The sequence below is a fragment of the Neolamprologus brichardi genome, chromosome 23 (genome assembly GCF_056152115.1).
Source record: "Neolamprologus brichardi isolate AB-2024 chromosome 23, ASM5615211v1, whole genome shotgun sequence".
Classification (NCBI taxonomy): domain Eukaryota; kingdom Metazoa; phylum Chordata; class Actinopteri; order Cichliformes; family Cichlidae; genus Neolamprologus; species Neolamprologus brichardi.
Window position 1 is genome coordinate 35,825,740 of NC_142125.1, and position 6,280 is coordinate 35,832,019.

At 39.5% G+C, this 6,280-nt stretch overlaps 1 long non-coding RNA gene across 1 annotated transcript; it reads left to right on the plus strand.

Moving 5' to 3' along the window:
* The first annotated feature begins 202 nt into the window (after positions 1-202).
* LOC102781082 (uncharacterized) lies at positions 203-1,450 on the plus strand. Its single transcript, XR_437091.3, has 2 exons — positions 203-365; positions 667-1,450. It is a non-coding gene; the product is annotated as an uncharacterized LOC102781082 (long non-coding RNA).
* The last annotated feature ends 4,830 nt before the right edge of the window (positions 1,451-6,280 follow it).

Here is a 6,280-nt window from a genome sequence, read left to right on the forward strand (position 1 = left end):
CGTAATGGTTAGAAAATTCATTAAAAACAACATGTTAAAAGGGTAAAAAACGTGCTAATTCATGGCTTTTTATGTTAATTCAGGTAAAATTGCTAAAATATGTGTTGAGACTCTTATTGTGAAAGGGCACGCTGCAGCGTGACTCCTGTGATAGCCACACCCAATGGGGTTGTTCCTTCTTTTTGATGCTAGAGAGGGAGAAATGCAGACAGTCCTTGCAGAGCTGCTGCCTAAATGACTGAAAAAATAGTAAAAACAAGCCGGAAGTCTACATAAAGCCATTTTTGTACTCTGGAGAATATATTTTTGTTTTTCCGACCTGTCCTTGCCTTGGTGACGTTGTAAACATAACTGAACGGGACTTGGTGAGTTCAGAAATTGTATTTTATTTCATGCAAGAAATGTTTTGTTGTATTATATTGCTCATTTCATGCAAACGGAGAGCCAAGGTAGCAGATTTATGTTTTATGTTAAAAAACGGTGGATTCGTGCTTAACCTACACACAGGCTGTACTTCAAAGGCCTTTGACGGTGTTTCCGCGCGCCATATTGGCGTCACCTCATTTACGGCTAAATAAGCTGGAAAAATTGACTTTTACTGTTATTTAAGGGCTACCCGTGTGTTATTTTCGAATGTTTATGCACTTTATTTTGTTGTTATGGTAGGCCATTAAGGTTTGGATCGGGAAATGCCGAGCTAGAATCGGAGTTTGATCCGCTGAGCGAGAAACAAGATGGCGAGCCACCCACGGATCCATTGAACTGTACCGAGCAGGAAAAGGGAAAACGCCCCTTGCTGGACATTGAGCTTTTCGCTGAAAAAAAACTAGTAGGATTAATCCATACACCTCTGCAAAAGAACAGTGGACTTTCAAAGCACTGGATAATCATTTGGAGTAACTCCAGGATTAATAGTTAAATGACACAGAGACAACTTTCTTTTGTTTATTTGTTTGTTTAAGGGGATTATTCAGCCTTTTGCTGAATTGTTTTCAGTTTTTACATGTTTTTGTATTTTACTTTGGTCAACCTTACATTTTAATGCTGTAATGGTGTTAATGGAAATGTAAATAAGTTTGTTGGGTTAAAACAAAATAAGAACTGGTTGAAATTGAAAGGTGAACCTAGACCAAGATTAAATTAAATCTTGGCCCTAAAGAACTGAACTTGATTTAAAATAACACAGTGTTAATGCAAATAGATCGAAGGATAAACTTGAACTTAGAACTTGAAATAAATAAAACAATAACCTAGGTTGAAAATCACATCCTTTTAAAGCCAAATAAAAGGTTTTGAGATAAATAGGATAAACTAACAGAACATAGTGAACAAAAAGGGGAAAGAAAATATCTTGTTTTCCTTAAATGTGTGATGTTGAATGTTTTATGTAATGTGTGTTAACTGTCTATTCTCTGTCTTCACAAAATAATAAGCCGGCAACTTAAATTTATTTTCTGGTCTGTGGTCTTTATTACATGCTACACTCATTACTACTCTAGTAGTCGAACCTAACTGGTCCTAGTATACGGTAACGACTCCAGAAGTGTTACACTTACAAATTAATTTTCAGAATTTATGAAACAGTTTTCAATGCTAAAAAACAAACAAGGCCATAGGAAGGACTATTCATTACTTGATATTCCCATATGAACAAGGCTATGAATAAAGCATTTCTGTTTTACAGTCAGATGCAGGGAGCATGGCATTGATGACACAAAGACTTTGATTGCCGGTTATTAGAGTGCATTCAGATATTTCAGTAGAGTCTGACACCAGCGAGGGAGGATAAGAAGGACAGACGCAACAACATTGTCATCCCCTATGTAGCCGGTGTATCAGAGAAACTCAGGAGGGTTTTCTCCAAGCATGACATCCCGGTGTACTTCAGACCCAGCAACACACTCAGACAAAAACTGGTTCACCCGAAAGACAAAACGCCAAAACACAGACTTAACAATGTGGTGTATGCTGTACAGTGCAGCGAGGAATGCCCAGACCTCTACATTGGAGAGACCAAACAGCCACTTCACAAGCGCATGGCACAACACAGAAGAGCCACCTCCACAGGACAAGATTCAGCTGTCCATCTGCATCTTAAGGATAAAGGACACTCTTTCGAGGATGCCAATGTTCACATTTTGGACAGAGAGGACAGATGGTTTGAAAGAGGAGTGAAAGAAGCCATCTATGTCCACTGTGAGCGACCATCTTTGAACAGAGGCGGTGGTTTACGACACCAACTCTCTGCCATCTATAATCCAGTTTTGAGATCCCTTCCCAGACGCCTTAAGGCCCACTCACACCCTGGGCCATCTGACCTCAGGAATTTGCATGATAAGGTGGGGCCAGGTTTCACAATGAACTCACCCGAAACTCTGGCTGATTGGGACCCACACCCAGTTCCACACCTTGGCTCAGGCGATTAGAGGATCATCAGGGGGTCCTTTGTCCCTCTGTGGGGGGACACTCCCACCAGGCTTATATCTGGGACTCTCCACCATTTGACCTTAGAACTGAAGAAGCCTCTCGGATGAGAGGTGAAACGTCTTCAAGTAACTTAAAGAAGTCCAGACGCTTTTCTTTGCAAGCTCCTTTGACTACGATGACCTGGATGACTGAGAACCTTCACAGACAATAGAGTCTGAAATGTTAGGCTATGTAAAGCAGGGTTAAATACAATAATTGGGAGACAAGAAGATAAAGGTTCGTAAAAGTAGGGCGAATGCTTTTATTACACGTTACAGGACTAGACAATGCACTCTTAATGTAATGGTAAGCTCTCTTCAATGTTCCTGTTAATGACCTCACAGTTAAATGAAAATAAATCAATAAGCAATCATATTTATCCGAATAAGGCATATTTATTCATACCACTGACTGATGACTGTCATCAATCATCTTAACCTTTACTACAGTAAGGCTTGCGTCAAAAAATCAAAAATGGAAATGCAGACATTCAAATGTGTCGGCCAGTATTGATTTAACCTCAGTCTACAGTCATGGTATGTTTGAGACTGACTTAAAAAAAAAAAACAATCAACTGATTTCTAGAAATGCCAAGAAGCAGGCAAAAGCTTATAAATGTGATACTAGACAAGAAAATGAAGCTTAAAATGTGCCTTTTTTAAAAGATGACTCATCTCGAAGGAGAATCTGAAACTAAATAAACAAACTTTCAATACGTTTTACCTGACCTTCTTATTGTTAAAAGTAACAAATTTTCCTCTCTACCAAAATCTCACACAGGCTCACAGCTTAAAGAGGAAATTTCATTACGGGAGGCGATTTAATCATGGCAACAGTTTTCAATATACTCCTTTTGTTTGAGACTGGTAACAATTACAATTTAGACTTTCACACTCGGTGAGCCAAGGGGGAAAAGGGAATGAGACCACATGGAGTGGTGGATGCTGCAGGGATGTCTGACACATGACAAATAGATGGCGAGAACAAACAAGGTTGTTTGGTATAAGCAATGGTGAAGATATATGAGGAGGGGTTCCTGCCTTGCTGGTTGGAAGGCCACTGCTGGAAATTTGGATTGAAAGTATCAAGGAGGCAGAGGGCAACTTAGGAGAATTTAGGAAGGTCGGTCACCTGGCGAGAGAAGTTTCAGGGGAAACACGTAGGAAGCCAAAGGTCACGCCTCCCTCTTGTAATGAGTAGCAGAGCCTAGAGCCTGGAGAGAAAAATCTATAGTCTGTGTTGTGGACTGAGAAACCTCTAAGTCCAAGCTGTGTGGTTGACTGAGACCATCACAGGCAGGTGGTTGTTTAGGATAATGCTGAGACTCTGGAAGGTTAGTATTTTTTATGTCACCCAGAAATGTTCCTCTTGATATTTTAGTGACTTTATTTTTGCTTTGTATACTGTATTTACATCTATCTGTGCATATTTCAATTTATTTCTACATTTTCCTACTTAAATTTTTCTAGCAAAGTAAAAAGTAATGAGTGGAATAAGATTTTCAGTAGTTTATTTGAAAATACAGGAATAACAATGGCGAGACGTGAGCATGTGGCGAGGGAATCTCTGACTAGGAGACACTGGAAAGATTGGTTAGAATTTGAGTGGGTCAATACGGAAGTGGAGTGAGAGGCTCAGGAGGCAGGAATTGCCAAGTGAGCGTCCAGGTGAGGAGTAGGTGAGTTGGTTCCAACCTGGTTTCCAGTGATCCAGAGAAGTCAGCAGCAGGTAAGAGCAGTCAGCAATGTTCTCTCTAAGCTGCGCGCGTGCACAATTGCGCACTGCTGGCACGGTCACTGCGCACAGAAAATCTGCGTTGTGCACAAAAACTAATATAACCTGAATTGAAATTAAAATTAATACTTTGACAATTCTGTTTTGCAGTGTTAGTAAGTGACTGGCTGCTCCCGTATGGGATTAGAACGATGCCACCTTATCCCATAGTGCAGCCAATGATGCGATTCACATTCGTATATACGCAGCTAATCAACGTGGCTGACAGGCTATGACAGCGTCCTTATGTGCCGACACCGGTGTTTTAGCAAGCAAAGCGGCGTGGCTGATGTGGAGTGAAGCCACATTAATGACAACGTGTACCACCATTGGAGATGTGAGCAGGACAGACGGAACAATTGACGGAAAAAGTGTGGACTTTATACCAGTTTTTAAATTGTGGTGATAGGCCACGTAAAACCAGAGTTATGATAAAAATATCTGCAACGTTTGGTTTTCTTCCTGAATACTATCTTTGTTTATATTTACTGCGGGAAGAAACGGTAAAAACTGCATTTTATGAGGAAAATGCTTGAAAGCACTCTCCGCCTGTGAGCAAACCCCCCCCCCCCCCCCCCACCCCCACCACCCTTTCCTATTGGTCGAAAAATTGTACCATGTCGACCAATCAAAAAATGATATGGCAACATGGCATTTAGTTGTTTAGGAAGGGGGAAGTTTTAGGAGTGACGGCGGTGGTTAGAGATGTGAGAGATTTGAGACGTTTAGCAAAAATCTTGTGTAGTTAGTGTGTGTTATCTCATAGTGGACAGAAATTATGTTTTGTAGTGGCACAAATAATTTGTGTGGCATCAAATTTGACGCAGAACAGCTGATTGTTCTGTAAATAGTTTGAAATGTTTATTTAAAAAAATGCCTTGGCTGCATTTTTGTGTAAACAACTGCAACAAACTTTGTTGTTTGCAAAACTCAGTTACTTTTTTGAAGAACTAACTATATAATTAATTGCCCAACATTGGTTATTATATACTGTATTTTGCAGACAGAGAGTTACAGGACTCTCTCAGAGACCACAGACTCATACTTATAATACAAGTCAGAGCTTTATATTTAAAAAAAAGAAAGTTGTGTTTATAAATTGGAGTTCAAGTTATTTTTACTGCCAATAGTGTTAACATACTACACAAAGTCATGAACAAGATGGTTTTTTTTAAATTTTCATTGTAAGTGGGCTAAAGCAGTTAATTAAAAATAGTCTAACATAAATGTAAATGCTGTAATTTGATTATTTTAATAAACCATGTAACTTGGATGGATTCAATGTTGGCGTGACCACAGTGCACACATCTAATGTTGCTCACAGTGGTCCAAGGGATCGCTCAGGGAGTTTGTGTGATCGCTCAAACACATGAAAATTTAAAGGGAACATTGGCAGTGAGTAGTTTTGAGTCCGGGGTAACGAATTGCCAGAAGAGCTGATGATTTTTGACATGGAGACCAGCGTCCAGAGAGAAGAGCTGCAGGTGAGTAGCTTGGAGACTTGGCATATGAGAAGAGAACAAGATAAGCCTGACTATAATGGTTTTAAACAGTTTAAAACTGAGATCCAAAGTTCTTCTTTCTCTTGTTTTGATCAGACCAAGCATGAGTCACCACTAGCAATCACACATTTTTGCTTTTTCAGAATTGCTTCTCTTGCTGTTTTGAATTAATTTAGGTGAGTGCTGCATTATTACAGGGTCATACAGAACTTTTGAGCCTCAAGGTCTTTAGTTTGTACAAGCTGTCATAAAGAAAAGACAAAAATATTAAACTTTGGACTTTTTAGTTTTCTTGATGATTCATTTTGTTTTACACACATAGACATAAATGGGTCATTTTTTTCTTGAAGCAAAAACAAACCTCAGAACTAAAAACAAAGCACACCATATCAATGTAGCCATCAGTTTACCCTCATGCATACAGCCCTGCATATACATGTGATTGATCAGTCAACAGAAACAATAATATACTGTGTGACTATCTTTACTTCCCAGTGGTTTCCTTACAATAGATCTTTCCATCAGCAGACAGTTTGACT